This window comes from Trachemys scripta, chromosome 7, assembly GCF_013100865.1.
Source record: "Trachemys scripta elegans isolate TJP31775 chromosome 7, CAS_Tse_1.0, whole genome shotgun sequence".
Taxonomy (NCBI): Eukaryota; Metazoa; Chordata; order Testudines; family Emydidae; genus Trachemys; species Trachemys scripta.
Genome location: NC_048304.1, coordinates 3,620,006 through 3,636,283, shown reverse-complemented (window position 1 = coordinate 3,636,283; position 16,278 = coordinate 3,620,006). Strand labels below are relative to the sequence as shown.

The 16,278-nt window shown below is 39.2% G+C and overlaps 1 protein-coding gene across 3 annotated transcripts in view; it reads left to right on the top strand.

Annotated features, from left to right (window-relative positions):
- Positions 1 to 16,278, top strand: part of FHIT (fragile histidine triad diadenosine triphosphatase) — a 1,015,388-nt gene that overhangs the window by 98,981 nt on the left and 900,129 nt on the right. The gene's annotated exons all lie outside the window — the stretch shown is intronic.

Below are 16,278 nucleotides of genomic sequence, written 5' to 3'. Positions count from 1 at the left end.
ATTAATTAAATTCATGACTTTTATAAGGGTGTCCTGCCATTTATAAATCACTGAAAGTAATCGTCTCCATCTTTCCATACATGTTTTAGTTCTCTAACAATGTTTCCTTTTCTGTTGTCTTTTAGACATAATTTTTCAACTCAGCTGTATAAATCCATTTAAAAACTGCACATAATGGAGTACTAAATCAGAGGCACTAGTGAGATAAATACATATATATATTCAGAATTAGAGAGGAGTTTGATCCAAAACCTTGGCTGCAGATTCCCCGTAACTTAGGGTGGTCAGAACCAAATTGGGTCTGAATTTCAGAGCTGGTCATTTCCTACAGGCTCCTCATGGCCACTGAGTGCATGGCAGGCTAGTGCGCTGTACATTTGCTCCTTGGCTTGCCATGCTCTAACTGACCATGTAGACAAGCCCTTACATTCCTTTCTGCTTTATATATGTGCTGTGTATAGTTCTGTTGCTTGCTGGCATTTGCACTTGGTTAGTGAATAAAAGCTAGATTAGTGACTGAAAGTCTAATATTATGGAATCCGACTGAGCTAAGGTATCAGAAGACAAATGTACAAAGTTATATATTCTTGTTACTGAAACAACTTGGGATTCTATGTATTCATCTCATTTAAATAATCTATCAATACATTTATAAAAACTCAAGCCTCATCAGTCCATCGATCATTTATTTAATAACTGCCTAGTTGTTCTTGTGACCCTACTAACTAAATATAAGTAAACCTCACACAAATGTTACTTGGCCTGTATAAAATGTTCTCTTTTAAATTGGAAGCAACATTTTGAGTTTTACTCTGATCTGAATTTGAACATAAGGTTTTACTTTAGCACATCTGCAGCATTTTATCCTTAGCAGAGCCCTTGCACATCCAAACATACAATTGGAAACTGCGCTTAGTAGCATACTTCATGTTTTTGCTGTGATGACAGGGATGAAGGTCTGGAAATTTGGCATGTCCCAAACCTCTACTTGATTCATCTCTTAGCATTTGGCTAAAATTAGTTCAGCATCTGAAATGCCCTCTTTTGGGGAACTATACACTTGCAGGAAGTGCACTCAATGACCCACAAGACTTTTCTGTTTCTCCCAATCATGAACCTACCATGACGTTTAAAATAATTATTCAAGATTGTTATATGCATCTGTTTCTTGATTCTGCCCTTTCCATAGGCTGAACTTTATGTACTTTTATAGAAGATATTTTGGCTGCACATAACTAATCAAGATTTAATATTTTGTTTAAATATAGCTCCTGTATTTACTAAAAGCATAATAGCATTTATATAAACCTATCAGAAATACTAAAACACAATAGCAGAAACTGGGAGTTTCAAAACACATATTGGAATGTGATCGCAGTCTCAGTTTGTTTGCTTCTAAAAAGAACGCTCTCTGAGGCTAGGAAACTGATGTGTTTATTGTTGTCTTATTAGGGTTCTGTTACTTAATTGCATTACTGAAGATCTCCACTTCTCTGGCATCCCAGTGATAATAGGTATAGAATTCTAATATATTTCCTCTTGCTGTTTTGAACATACTGCTTGTGATTAAAAAAATTACATAGACAAGCTGTAAGAAAAAGTTACTCATGCCTGAAAGTTGGTTAATATCAATTATGCTCTTGTGCCTAATAACCCATGGAAAGGAAACATATCTCGTTTGTTACAAATATCCTGTGCCAAATCATGAATAAACAGCTGCTTTGTTTTAGTCGGTATTTACAGCATCATTTTAACTACTTTGACCCCGCTCAAAGAAGTAATGAAGAGCTGGATGCCAGTGATGTTGATAAACCGTGGCAATTTCTGCATTGTGTCCTTATAGCTTCTTCTGCTTCAGTCTCTATTATTTAAATTACTTCTCATTACAGTCACACTATTAACGGGAAGTGCAGCAGTCTGACGCATACGAATAAAGCCAGCTAGGACACTGAGACTCCTTTTTTTAGAGTACCAAACTTTCAAATTTAAAAATAAAAATCTTACAAGAAAGAGAACTTTGTAAGTTTCTGTACTGTATAATTATGGGAAATGAAGAAAATCCCAAAAGACTTCAAAGCATCTCTTTCCTGTGCAACGCAAATGTTAAACAATTTGCTGAGGGTGGGGGTGGATTTTCCATCACTGACCATTTTAAAATCAAGATTTGGATGTTTTTCTAAAACACATGGTCTAGGAATTGTTTAGGGGAAGTTCTATTTCCTGTGTTCTACAGGAGGTCAGACTAGATGATCACAATGCTCCCTTCTGACCTTGGCATCTATGAAATGTTACACAGCAATTGAACTGGGGGAATGTGGGACGGAATCCTCCTCCATTCTAGTTTTGAAGTTTCTTTATGGCTGAACCATTTTGTTATGGGTCCATACCCTTGCATTTTAATTGGCTGACCCTATCCCCAAAGTCTCCTTGAACTAGAGTGGATAAAGAGAGCTAGCTTGCAGAGATATCACTGTCATGTTAACTGCACTGGTTCCATTGCTTGCAGGAACTTCCACAGTGTACACTTGGCATGGATTCGGATTTGGATTTTTGGATTATTTGGATTTTATTTTTAAGATATAATGATTGTGTTAGATGGTATTGTCCATTAAGTTGTAAATAGTACATGTTTGGATAAGAAATTTAAGAGAAGTTCAAAGTGAAAAGATTAATATTTTATATTTATGTGTTTTCTTTGATTTAGTTTTTTTGAACATACTCATTTGCCATGGCAACAAAGATAAGTATTATGACAAATTTTAACATTTTGATTTTTATATAAGATTAAGTTTTTTGATAACTGAAAATTTAAGATGTAGTGTCAGGATTTTTAATTAGTCTGGTCATCATCATCATAGCTTGTTGCTCCAAAACCACAGCCAAGACCTGATGTTGTCACTTACCTAAAAGAGTTCCTTGAGAGCCAAGAATGTTGACATGGACACTGCATCAGGCAGTGTTCAAGTGTTTGCTTAGACTAGCCACATTCTCATTTGAGGTCCTTCCTTAGCTTCCCCTTGATCATATTTTTAACACTTTTTGTCATCCTAGTTCTTGCTTGATTTAGAGTAAACTAGTATTTTCATTTGAGGTTAGAGCCTGGGGCAGTTGTTCTGAAGGAACCAGGTTCTCTAAGATAATTGGACTCTCTCACCATTTTAACAATGAGGTGTCCAGTGGCACCTTATAGACTAACAGGTTTGTTTGGGCATAAGCTTTTGTGGGTAAAAATCCACTTCTTCAGATGCATGAAAAAAATTCTCACCATTTTTGTTACTGCCACTTATTTTGTCATAAGTGATTTTCAGAGTCTAAGGTCTTTTGGGATTTGAGCCTCTTGGGTGGTGGAATGTGTCCAAAAAGTGGATATCTTGGATCATGCACCTGTTTTTGTCTTGTCTTTTTTCTGGAGTCAGCCCATATCACTGATGGTGGTGCAATTTAGCAACTGTGTAGGCGTTGGTTTCAAACTCCCTGTAATGATCCTACAGGACTGATTAAGTTCAGTAACAATGCTGTGGGCTTGGCTTGAATTTGACCATACTGGGGCACATTACTCCACACACAGGATGCATGGAACACAGGGTGAGATTGGTTGCTTGGAGTGTTTTGGGGTCAGCTCCCCATTTTGTGTTGGTCAGTCTCTGGTGTACGCAGTTTCTGGATTTCACTTTCTTTTCAGCTTCTTGATATGCCTTTTGAATATCAGAGTTCAATATAATGTGACCCCAGGGGACACTGGATGTTCATGGATTGTACTATCCCAGGGTATCTGGAGTTTTTGCTTGGCCTGATGGTGTTTCAGGTAGAAGACACGCATTTGTTCTTGCTGGGGTAGGCATTCAGGAACCACATGTGACAGTATTTTCTGAGTACACTCAGGTAGCCATTTAGAATATGCTTAGTGCCCTCAGATCTTTCCGATGGGGTGGTGATGTAAAGTTCATCTGCATAAAACAATCTTTGCATTTTGGGGAGTTTTTGCTTGTCAGTTGCGTAGACTTTAAACAGCAGGGTTGATAGCAATGAACGTTGAGTTAATCCATTCTGTTGAATATGCCATAAACGTTTCTAAACATCCATCTCACCAGGGTGGTCATTGGCAGCCCAACTACAATGGACATTATGACACAGCTCAGCCTGAGGGAATAAACAATGTCTTAGAACTGGAACCACAGAGAGAAGAGAAACGTTTTCCAAATTCAGAGGGGTAGCCGTGTTAGTCTGAATCTGTAAAAAGCAACAGAGGGTCCTGTGGCACCTTTAAGACTAACAGAAGTATTGGAGCATAAGCTTTCGTAGGTGAATGCCCACTTCATCAGACGCAACATAATGATGCATCTGATGAAGTGGGCATTCACCCACGAAAGCTTATGCTCCAATACTTCTGTTAGTCTTAAAGGTGCCACAGGACCCTCTGTTGCGTTTTCCAAATTGTACATGTGACATGAATATCCATATCTCATTAATGTATAAAAAGTAATTTTGTGGGTGTGTATAATTCCCATGTATCATTTTGAAATTTACAATCTAGAACTGACAAGACCAAACTTAGAGGAAGTTTTACCAGCGACTTCAGTGGAAGCAGGATTGTGCCGTCTACGATAGCTTTTTAATTGGAAAATTAGCTTTGGTGCTTACCTTTTAGGTGTCATTTTTAAGATGTTCAGATTACAAATAAAAGGCTACACGTTCACAGCAGTGCGATAAGAGGTACAGCCAGTAATAATGGCGCACATCATTTGAAAGTATTTGGTTCTGTTTAAGTTTTACAGGACACACATGCATAAACCCTAATCAAAACAGCCTTGTAGGCTAGCAGGATTAGTATGTACCCTTAACAGAGAGACGGGTATCTGAAATTTCACCTGCTCCTCTGTTAGCTGGCTAAATGCAAGTGCTGTTATGAGAAAAGTTCCGCTCTAGAGGAGTGCGTGTGCTGCAGTTAGGATGGGCTTGTGAGAACCTAAAGCTAGGATGTGGTGGGTTTGTAACCTAATGGCGATGCAATAAACTCACGTCTGTACATTTATCATTGATCTCTAATGGATGAAACTCTCTATTGCGTAGCCCTTTCCTCTTCAGTTCACAAATAGAGGTCAAAATATTTGGAATGGAAAGGTTGAAAGTCACTAATGCTTCAAATAGATTGATCCTTCCCTACTAAAGTCAATGGTACTGTTTCCATTGAATTGTATGTGAGCAAGATCAGACCCCTATGCAACTGGCTGATCATCTCTGGGTCCGAAAACATTGCATGCAGTTGTGAATATAAAAATTGCATGTGTAATTCATACTTAATTTAAATGCATGTATAAGGCACAGATTTTTGTACATGTAATTTTCTCAGTCTGCTCCTGTGTTATAATTAAAATTTCAAAATTGCATATGGGGCTTATGTGCTCAAATCACATTAATTTTTTGAATTAAATAATTCCTACTTCTCTCTTGGAATTAATGTTTATGTGTAACTTGTTTATACTTTATTTTGAACATTTAGTGATAGAAAATCTTTCTTTTGATACTTAGATCAGAAAATTAATTGTGCCATCAACAGTTCTCTTTAGTAAAAAGCAATTAGGTCAACAAATTGTTGGGGAAATTTTATTGCCCTTTTTCTCAACAATGCATGCGCTTAACTTCTGCTTGATTCAGTCTCCTTGACATATTTAGAGGTTATTCATCTCAGTGTTTAAAGATTGCCCATTGATGTTTAAATGTTGGTATTTGTAATGTGTTTATATTGAAGTTAAGAGCCAGTATAGGTCCAACTCTACTTTAGAAACTGTTCAATAAGAAAGCCTTTTAGAAAAGTATCCAAGTACTTAAATTATGATGTACATTAAAGTAAAATTGATGCTTAAGGACGAGGCTATTGGGACATTTCTGGCATTCTCAGTTTCTGATTTTGTTGTTTGTTAGAACAATCTTATGCCTGCTTTTTAGTTCAGATGAAAAATTACCTTAAAAATATCACCATTATCTTTTAAGAGAACGGTACCAAATATTCATTTTGACTGACTCATTTGCAACTAAATCAGATGCAGTTTAGACAAAAATAATGTTCTTAGTTTATTTGCTTGTATCACCATATTTATTTGGATTTTATTTTTAAGATATAATGATCAATGTAAGTAGATAAAAGAATTTGCCCAATAGGACTTAATAGGTCAGTTTCAATAGGGGCATAATTAGAGGCTCTTTAAAAAAGTTCTTTAGGTTTCATAGCAAAGTACAATATTTAGATAGGAGAAAAACTGAGAAAAATATAACACAATTTCTTCCAGTAGTAGTATTTACTCACTATACCTTTTCCCAAAGAAGTCACTGACAATTACTGAAGAAAATAAACAGAAATAAAAAAATCAAAAGTTTCAGATAGGCAAGGTGATTGAGGTAATGTCTTGTAGTGGACCAACTTCTGTTGCTGAGAGAGAGAGGCTTTCGAGCCACACAGAGCCCTTCTTCAGGTCTGGGAAACATACTCCCAGTGTCACAGTAAAATACAAGGTGGAACAGTTTCAGATTGTCCACCCCCAGTTTGCAGGAGGTAGAGAGGAAGGAGATAAATCCATTGTGCCACTAAGTATAAAAACAAAAGCTTCTGGACCAAGAAAATATAGATAAAGTAGCATATAACATAAAGTGTCTTACCTGCCACTTCGTGAACTAGGCTTGAAAGAAAGAGAAGAGATGTGTATACAACGTATATCTTGGCAGTAACACAAATGGATTGCCAAGCAAATTTAAACCAACCATGAAAAGTTGGCAGCCCAAGTAATTCAAAGCAAAAGGGGGAAAAAGTAATGAAACAGCTCAATGTCTTCTTGTCTTAAAGGTGTCATAAACTCTCAATCATTCAGACCCTCCCCAGAGTCACTCTACCAATTCTCTTCCTTTATCTTCAACAGACAACATGCGACTTCTCTGACCAAGAAGATATATCTTAAAAACACTTGCAAGTATCATTGATTGGTTAAGTAATAGACGTTTCAGGGCTATGCTTTGCAAGATTTTCCTTTGTACAGCAAACTCCTATCTTCTTTCTTGAGTGATCTAGGGAAGGTAAAATATAGCTGTAAAACTTCATCTGTTTTTCTCCACCTTAACAGTCTTTATTTAATGTTTTATATGGTCAACCACAAGCCTTTCCTTTTTATTTCCCAGTTATTCTACATAAGGATTTATAAATGGAGTCTACCACAAGATCTGACCCAAATAGTCTGACTAAAATTATGCCCATGAAAATATCTTGAAATAATCTTCAGATCCAGTATGGGCGCCCACAATATGTTGTTGGGATATTTTCTTTTATTACTCTTACCTGAAAAACATGTTAGATTATATGGTTCATGTTTCATATAGGTGTATTTTCCTATTTTTGTGTCAATTTTTTAAATATGTTTTGTAAAAAGTAACATAAACAAAGGGCACAGAGAAGAAATATTTGAAGTTACCAGTAAGTCAAGACTGCATTGAACAGTAAAGAGCTGTTTGAAAATATATTTTTATTAATACATACAGAAATAAAACTATTGGAAATGAATCACTCAAAGTTTGCATAAGGTTTCTTCTAAATATTCTCCTAACCAATTAGATTAAACAATATTTTCATAAACATGATTAAAATTCTTTTCCTCTGAAACTTCACACTACACTTTGTTTTTTCATGCTCTCTTCACAGATAATATAGAGAGCGGTTGTAACCATATTTACAGCAGTTACTGTTATATGCTACAATTTTAATAAAGGCATTATAGATTTTAGTCTGAATTTATCTGATGAGTCAATTGTATGAAATTGAAAACATTAAAAATGTAAAAAGATAAAAAACAATTAAATTTAAATAAAATGTTTAATGTATATTACATTAATTTTTGTCTCGGTTTTGTATACTGCAGCAGTTTAATAGAATTTTTATAGTTTTTTTTATCCATAACTCTGTCTATTTGTTTGAATATAAAATAGAGCTGAATAACACAGTACATCATTTGTAGATTGCTAATACCACATCCAATAATGGATTTGTGAAGACACAAGTGTAGTGAAGCAAGATATTAAACCTTTCAAAATATAGCTTAAGTTTACATAGCTGACAAAATAACTTGTGAAGTTTCTGAACTGTCCCAAATGGTCATAAAGTATCTTTTTGATGTCATGTAAGCAGATACCCAAGGTAGTACTGGCCATTCCTCTGGGAAAGGGAATCAGTTACCATCCTGATGAGGGCACAGACTTCTCCCTCTCTTAGCTGCTATGGCTCACTCCCTGTTTTAAGTGACAGCCCTGCTCGCATACTGTGTATAAGAATGGGCCTAGAAGCCAGGTTTGCAGAGTCTGGGATGGCTGACATTCCTACATTGCCACCAGGAGCTGTGTAAAAGTTATGCACCCCAGGAAGCACCACCCAAAGGGGCAGAGCAGCAGCACCCTATGGCATTCTGTTGAACTCTGGAGGGTGCCTCAGGAAGTTGTCTGGGCAACCATGCAGACTTCTGGCTTGCTGCGACTTCAGATCTCACCTTGCTTTCTGATCTCCAGTTTCTGACCCCAGCCTGACTCTGACCCTGATTCTTGCTTCCTGATTCCAGCCTGGTAACTATTTCTGATATCTGAGCCTTGCCTATTGATCCTGGCGCTAGCAATTACTCTGATCCCTGCTTGCTGACTGTTACCTCATGGCCATTCATGAGTTGTGGACACCAGACCAGCTGTGACTGCTAGACCACACCGCCTACGGCCCAGTCCCTTACTGCCACATCAGAGCAGATGGGTGAAAAATTCTTTCCGTTTGGACAGGTAGGAGCAGTAACCAATCTGAAAGTAGAACTTTTTGGCTCCTTCTGGTGAGATCCCAATGGGGCTCCTTTTCCTCCAGGTGTTCTGACTCTCAGAGACAGTCACAGCAAGCAGCTTAAGATCATGTTTCCTGAAAAATTAAGGAAAAGTTAATGGAATAGTTGAAAACGAAAGTGAATGGAGAGTGCTAAACATTATGCAGCTGTGAAGAGGCAGCTGCTGGCACTGAAGAGGAGCAAGTGGCTCTGGCAGGCACCTCTTAATACTCTTTACCTGGTTTTGGGCCTACAGGCATAGCTTTGTAAGCTAGCTGATTTGGCAGACAGCTCTAAGGTCCCTTCAAAACATCTTGGTGTCAGAGGTACAGCTCCAAAAATCAGCAACTCAAGCAACCCTTTTGGACCAAAGCCTGTTCCCCTGGTCAAGAGCATAGTGGCAGTTATAAAATCCGGTGGGTTCCTGTTCCGTGAGACGGGAAGCCTTCCTGCCTTGGGACCCAATCTGTTATTTGCCTGAACTTCCCAGCGTGCTCCTGGTATTTCTTTTTTAAGAGCTCCAAGTTTATACAAATGTGTGGCTGGCAGCCTCCTTTATTTCCTCAGGCCCTCCCCTCCCCACACACACTCACACACACTTCAACAAACCCACCTCAAACCCACTTCAAAATGTATCCCTCATTTGTGGAGGACATTTAATTCTGAGGGAGAATATCAACCTCTGAGTTATTGGGGATCACATAAAACTGAAGTGCTTCTTGATATTACTTTCATTCCCTTCATTCCTGTGTCTGAGCTATTATCAATCAAGTAAAGCTAGAGAACAGTTCTTGGATTATCAAGGATAGGGGCCATAGATGCAGAATGCTTCTAAAAAGTTTAGAGCAGAGAGTTGGGCACTCATATATTGTGATGATGAGTGCCTCCGATGTGCATATAAATAAATATCTGTTTAGCAAGAATCTTGGCTACAGGTCTGGCTCTACCATTTTTGCCACCCCAAGCAAAAAATAAAAAAAAAACTAAAAGGTGCTCGGACTGCCGCCTGAACTGCCAAAGCAAATAAATAAATAAATAAATAAAAGCCGCCCGGACTGTGCTGCCCCAAGAATGGACAGAGTGCCGCCCCATACCATGTGCCGCCCCAGGCACGTTTTTCCTCCACTGGTGCCTGGAGCCGGCCCTGCTTGGCTAAAGTATTTTATATTAAAACAATAATAATTTAACCTTCAAGCAGCCCTTGGAAGGTTTATAAATAACTGTGGAAGAAGAAAATGAGCTGAATGTACTGGTACACTCTGCCTTGGAGAACTTAATTCAAACTCATTGGGAAAATTTCACCTGTACGGTTCCAAATTTTATAAGTTGCTCAAGGACAAACAGGGAATTTGGGGCTCACACTTGCACATACTGATTATAGGTGCAGGTAACTACTCATTACCTCAAGAAAGCAATATTTCTCCAAATGATTCTTTGGGTATAAAAAAGAGAGTATAGTCTCCTTATTCTGGGGCTTCAAAGAATGTGTTGGTATGAGGAAAGTGCTCTTTTAGAGTGGATTTCAGGGAATTTTGATATGTATGAGTGAGGTTTTTAAGAAGATCAGAAAAATCTCAAACGATTGGCATTTAGCTTCCTGCGTAAACAGCATAGGATTCATTCTTGGTGTCAGGGAGAGATATGACTTTAGTGTGATAGCCACTAAAGTAGTTTATAGTATCAGAGGGGTAGCCGTGTTAGTCTGTATCCACAAAAACAACGAGGAGTCTGGTGGCACCTTAAAGACTAACAGATGTATTTGGGCATAAGCTTTCATGAGTAAAAAACCCACTTCTTCAGATGCGTGGAGTGAAAGATACAGATACAGGCATAAATATATATTGGCACGTGAAGAGAAGGGAGTAACCTTACAAGTGGAGAACCAATGTTGAAGGCCAATTTAGTCAGGGTGGATGTGGTCCACTCCCAATAATTGATGAGGAGGTGTCAATACCAAGAAAAAGTAGTTTAGTTACAGACCTGTTCCTAAGATCTCTCAGGAAAGTATACACTCATAGTTCATGGTTTAAAGCAATTTTAGAGGATAATTTGTACAAAGCTGTTTAAAGTGAGGGCTGAACAAGGTTTCCATTCTTTAACAATACCAGAAAGTCCAGGTCTCCTTCCCCCTCTCCAGGCAGAAAAATATGTGGGTGAAATTCAATAAAGACAAGTACAAAGTACTACACTTAGAAAAGAAAAATCAAATGCAGAGCTACAAAATGGGGAATAACTGGCTAGGCAATAGTACTGCTCAAAGGGATCTGCTTATAATGGATCACAAATTGAACGTGAGTCAACAGTGTGATGCAGTTCTGAAAAAAGCTGCTATTATTCTGGGGTGTATGAACAAGAGTGTTGTATGTAAGACACAGGAGGTAATTGTCCCACACTACTTGATACTGGTGACTCTCAGCTGGAGTAGTTTCCTGTTCCGGGTAACACACTGTAAGAAAGATGTGGACAAACTGGAGAGAGTCCAGAGGAAAACAACGATAGAAGGTTTAGAAAACCTGACCTATGAGGAAAGGCTGAAAAAACTGGGCATGATTAGCCTTGAGAACAGAAGACTGAAGGGGAGCCTGATAAAAAGTCTTCAGATACATTAAGGTCTTTATAAAAAGGAGAGTGATCAATTGTTTTCCACGTCCACTGAGATGGGACAAGAAGTAACAGGTTTAAGCTGGAGCAAGGGCGATTTAGGTTAGATCTTAGGAAAAACTTCCCAACTGTAAGGATAGTAAAGTACTGGAATAGGTTACCAAGGGAGGTTGTGAAATCCCTGTCATTGGAGGTTTTTAAGAACAGGTTAGATAAACACCTGACAGGGATAGTCTAGGTAATCTGGGTCCTGCTTCAGCACAGGGGACTGTACTAAATGACCTCTCTAGATCCCTTCCAGCCCTACATTTCTATGATTCTATGAAATACTGCCCCCCACCGAAATCAATGGCAGTTTTGCTTTGATGTCAATGGGGCGACAATGTCAGTGGCTCTTTGTGTCTGAGAGTGGATACAAGAGCCCCACTCCTCTCTTTTGCAAGTTGAAAAGAATCCGTTCTCAGATGCAGGACTTCTCTCCATTTAGAATTTAAGCGATGTCAATATGTTTGTTTATGTGTATAGCCTCATCTAATTCACAGCTGTAGACACTTTTAGACTTTGCATTAATTATCACTGTATGGCAATCTTCTGGGTAACCTATCATGTTAAATTACAGATTCTTTCAATTTTAAGAAAAATGAATTCTTAAAGATTATATATTCAGTGGCCGTTACTCAATTATAAATGTATTACTGAATTGCAGTTATTCACCTCTCTCCTGGGGTATTTAAAGTACAATCGTAGCTTCCATTAATGCTAATGGGAATTGCATATTCAATCCCCATCATGGTGCACTGACTATTTATTACTATGTTTCCCCGTTTTTGTATCAAATAAGAATGGTGATGAGCACCTCTGAAAATCAGGGCATCATATTGATTTTGGTCCCTGCTTCAGAGAGAGAACTCTTTCTATAGGCTCTGACCGAAAGCTTTTTGAAATTAGTGGGAGTTTTTCCATTGACTTTTTAGACTTTGAATCAGACTCATATAGAACAATATAGCAACAATATGAAATCTTTTCTCACATATGGCCCAATTCTGCAAGATGTTGCATGTCTTCTGGAGGTGCTTAGCACCTGGCCAGAATGCCATAGCTCAGAAGAGTGATAGGTTAAAAGGCATAGCTTTGGTGGGGTTTTTGGTGGCTGACCTTTTGACAATCATATCAAATCTAAAAGGGACATCTGTGTGCCCAGTGCTAAGTTATCTGCATTTTAGTTTTCATTACATGGCCATTCTACTCTGTGCCCTACAGTAACTTCCATTTATTGATTTGGGATATGTGCCAGCTTCTAATTGTTTCTTTCAAATTGTTTTTCTTCAGATTGCTGACTCCCTTCTAGTAATTCTTATCCTTCAGATTGTGCCCTCCTTTGCCCTCCTCTGCTAATTCCCTGAGTAGTCAGAGAAGCTGCATGCTTCATCAGTCCTAGTCTATCCTTGTCCAAACCAGCAAACTTTTCTGTCTATAACTTTAAGCACTTCTAAAAGACTTTTTTTTACTAGCAAATGCAATTTTTTCTTCTTTGTACATCATTGTCTATTTAGATATATAGCAGATGTCACTTTTGTTATGTGCTTTAGAACTTTTCAATATCAGAGCTAGACTGAAGCATCAACTGTCTGTCACTTTACATCTGGATTTTCTCATGTGCTGTTTTTTCTGCTTCCTAACAGTCCCCCACTTTTCTGGATGGATTTGTAAGATACTTTTTCCCAGGGGCAGGTCGCAGTTACCTGTTTTACTTTTGATGATGCTTTTTTCATCTCTCTCTACTTCTCTCTGTTCATTTTTCTCACAAGAGAATCATGCCTTTCCTTCACTGTAACTCATGTTTTTGATTTTTCTCTCATTCTACTCTTATATTTATCAGCAGTTGCAACCAACCATAGAGCACACAGAAGCTTGAAAAGCTTCCTGTCCATTGCAGCAAGAAAATGCTTACTTTACAAGCCATGAGCAAGTCTATCATATGTTCTTCTTGGACCTGTAAAGATGCTTTGACCAAAAGATGAAACAGATTTAAAGTTCAGTGTTAGGGATTCCAAAGTAAGGTTATTTAATAATTTAAGATTCCTGCTTGTGATTCCAGTGCACTATTCTAGGACACTAGAGTCTTGTGTCAGGAAATTGCCACGTCTAGTACTAAAAGGAAATAAATACAATTATTTTTAGTTTTTTCAATGGCCTTCTAAAGCAGACATTGTACATTTTCTTCTAAGAGATTATCTTTTGCTAATAAAAAGTGCATATTGTCTCTCCAGATTTTGATAACACTGTATCTTGGACTAGATATAAAGCCTGTTTTAGACTGTCCCGCTGTTATAAGTCATGACATTCTTGATTGCCTTCAGCTGGGGAGGATCTTCTGATTTAATAGGTATATTCTTCAGAAGAACATAATTGAAAGACTTTTAATTTATGGTTTTGGCATTCACTTAGCACACACTGTACATGTGTTTATTCCTATGAAGACCCAATACTGGTTTTGTTTTGGATGCTTCTGTCCAGGGCCGGCTCTAGGATTTTTGCCGCCCCAAGCAGAAACAATTTTGGCTGCTCCCCCGTTTTTTTCTTACCCCATCCCCCGGCCCCGCCTCAGCTCCGCCCCTTCCCCAAATCCCCAGCCCTGCCTCCTCCCCCCAGGCTCTCAAGCCTAGGAGGGAGGGATGGAGGGGGAGAAGCAGCGCATGCGCCGCGGCCACTTGGGATCTCTCTCTCCCTCCCAGGTTTGAGAGCCTGGGAGGGAGGCCGAGCAGCGGCGCACGAGCAGCAGCAGTGGAAGTGGGCTAGGGCGGCCGGGGCACATTTTTAGGGGCGGCATTCTGGCGTGGCCATGCCGCCCCAAGCACCAGCTTGTTTTGCTGGTGCCTAGAGCCGGCCCTGCTTCTGTCATACCTTTTATTTGGCTTCATGATTTACTGGATTTCTAGTCAATAACCTATTCCACCTTGTTCACCTAGATTTTTTTAACTATTACCTTGAGTAGTCCGAACAGTTGCATAACTTTAAAATACAGCATTTGGACATATTGATGTTAGAAACTGCTTAATTTGTGCTTTTTTTCTCTATTTATTGGTAGAGGAAGACTTTCAAACTAATTTTCCCTCCAAGTTTAACTCAGCAAATGTTGTTTCCTGGAAAAAAAGGCTGTTTGCAAAAACATTTGGACTCTGCCATCAAACTACTAAACAAAAAGGATTTATTGCATGGTATAGGTCATCCACTAGAACTCTGACAATTCAAGTTGTTATATTGTTTCCATTATAAACCCTAGGCTTTCAAAGGGGTTTTAAGCCCATAGCAGTAAAATTTCTTCTTAGCTGAAGCCTGGCCTACATTCTAGAATCCAGGTCTTTTAGCAAATGTGACAAAGATTCTGCTGTATTAAAATTAGGAGCATGTGTGTGATGTGCCATGCTCCCAGCCTGAGTACTGTAGTCAGGTTTGAAATAATGGGTTTCCAGGGGCTGGGGAGGAAGGAATCTAAACTGCCATGCCAACCTGCAGTGTAGCCTGAAACCACAAACACTACTGCAGGCCCTGAGGCAGGAAGGATGATCTTATGGTTAAGACAGGGAATTTGGATTCAGGAGACATGAGCTCAGTGCCAGAGGCTTCCTGTGTGATCTTTAGGAAGTTACTGATATCTTTGTGTAACACTCTCTTAAATGCCTAAGTCCCATTGAAAGTCAATGAGACTTAAGGGCCTAAGTCACTTAGGTGCTTGAAAATTTTACCCTCTGTGCTTCAATTCCCATCTGGAAAATAGAGATAATCTCTTGTTTAAGTAGACTGTACGTTCTTTGGACCAGGGACGTCTCTTGCTATGTATATGAATGGCAGCTAGCGCAGTCGGGGCCCAGATCTCAGTTTGAGACACTGGGTATTACAAAAGTACAAATAAATAATAAATAGCTCTTGCTGGTCTTTCCCTGTTGGGTTGCAGGGAATCGGCCTCTATGACACGCACGGGGAACACACAACCTCTGCCTTCCTGAAATACAGAGGAAATGCACCGGATCATTTATGTTTGAGATTTTCTGTCGATTTTGCACGTGACAAATCAAGGACATTTAACTTCTAAAAAGTGGATAGTGAAAATGCAGTAAGAAATTGGCATAAGAATTGTTACTGTACATTCCCTGGCAGGCTTCTCAAAAGTATTCTGAATACTTATTTGACTGAAATGTGTTATGGATTTTGATTGATAACAACTATTATTGCCCCAAAATGCTTGTCTAAATCCAGATGCTGTAGTCCTTCCATTTTGTTTGGGTAAGGCCTGGAGAACATAGCCCTCTGAGACAAACGCTATTTGCTTGGGTGCACAGAGGGTGGGGGGGAGAGTATAAGGAGCTCCATGCCCAGGGGCCAGCCACCATTTGATTCCTAATGCCGCTCCCAGTGGAGGCAGTGGAAGAGTCTCAAAATGGAGTAGCAGTACCACGCTTCCCCTCTAAAGCTTGGCAGGCCAGAAGATATTGTGCTTTTCTCAGGCACAGTGACTTAGAATTTCAGCTGGAGCAGTGTTTGCTGCCCTCAGTGGCCCATGCCTTAGAGGCCCATATGACTGCAATTAAATACCCATGGCTGGCTCGTGCCACCTGAGTCAGGATCTCGGGGCTTGGGCTGTTTTATTGCCGTGTAGACGTTTGGGCTCAGGCTGGAGTCCAAGGTCTAGGACCCTGCAAGGTCAGAGGGTCTCAGAGCTTGGGGTGCAGCCCAAGCCCCCTAGCCCGAGCCCGGTGAGCCTTAGTCAGTTGGCATTGGCCAGCTGCAGGTTTCTAATTGCAGTGTAAACGTACCCTTAGTCATGTGTTTATGGTCACATAGA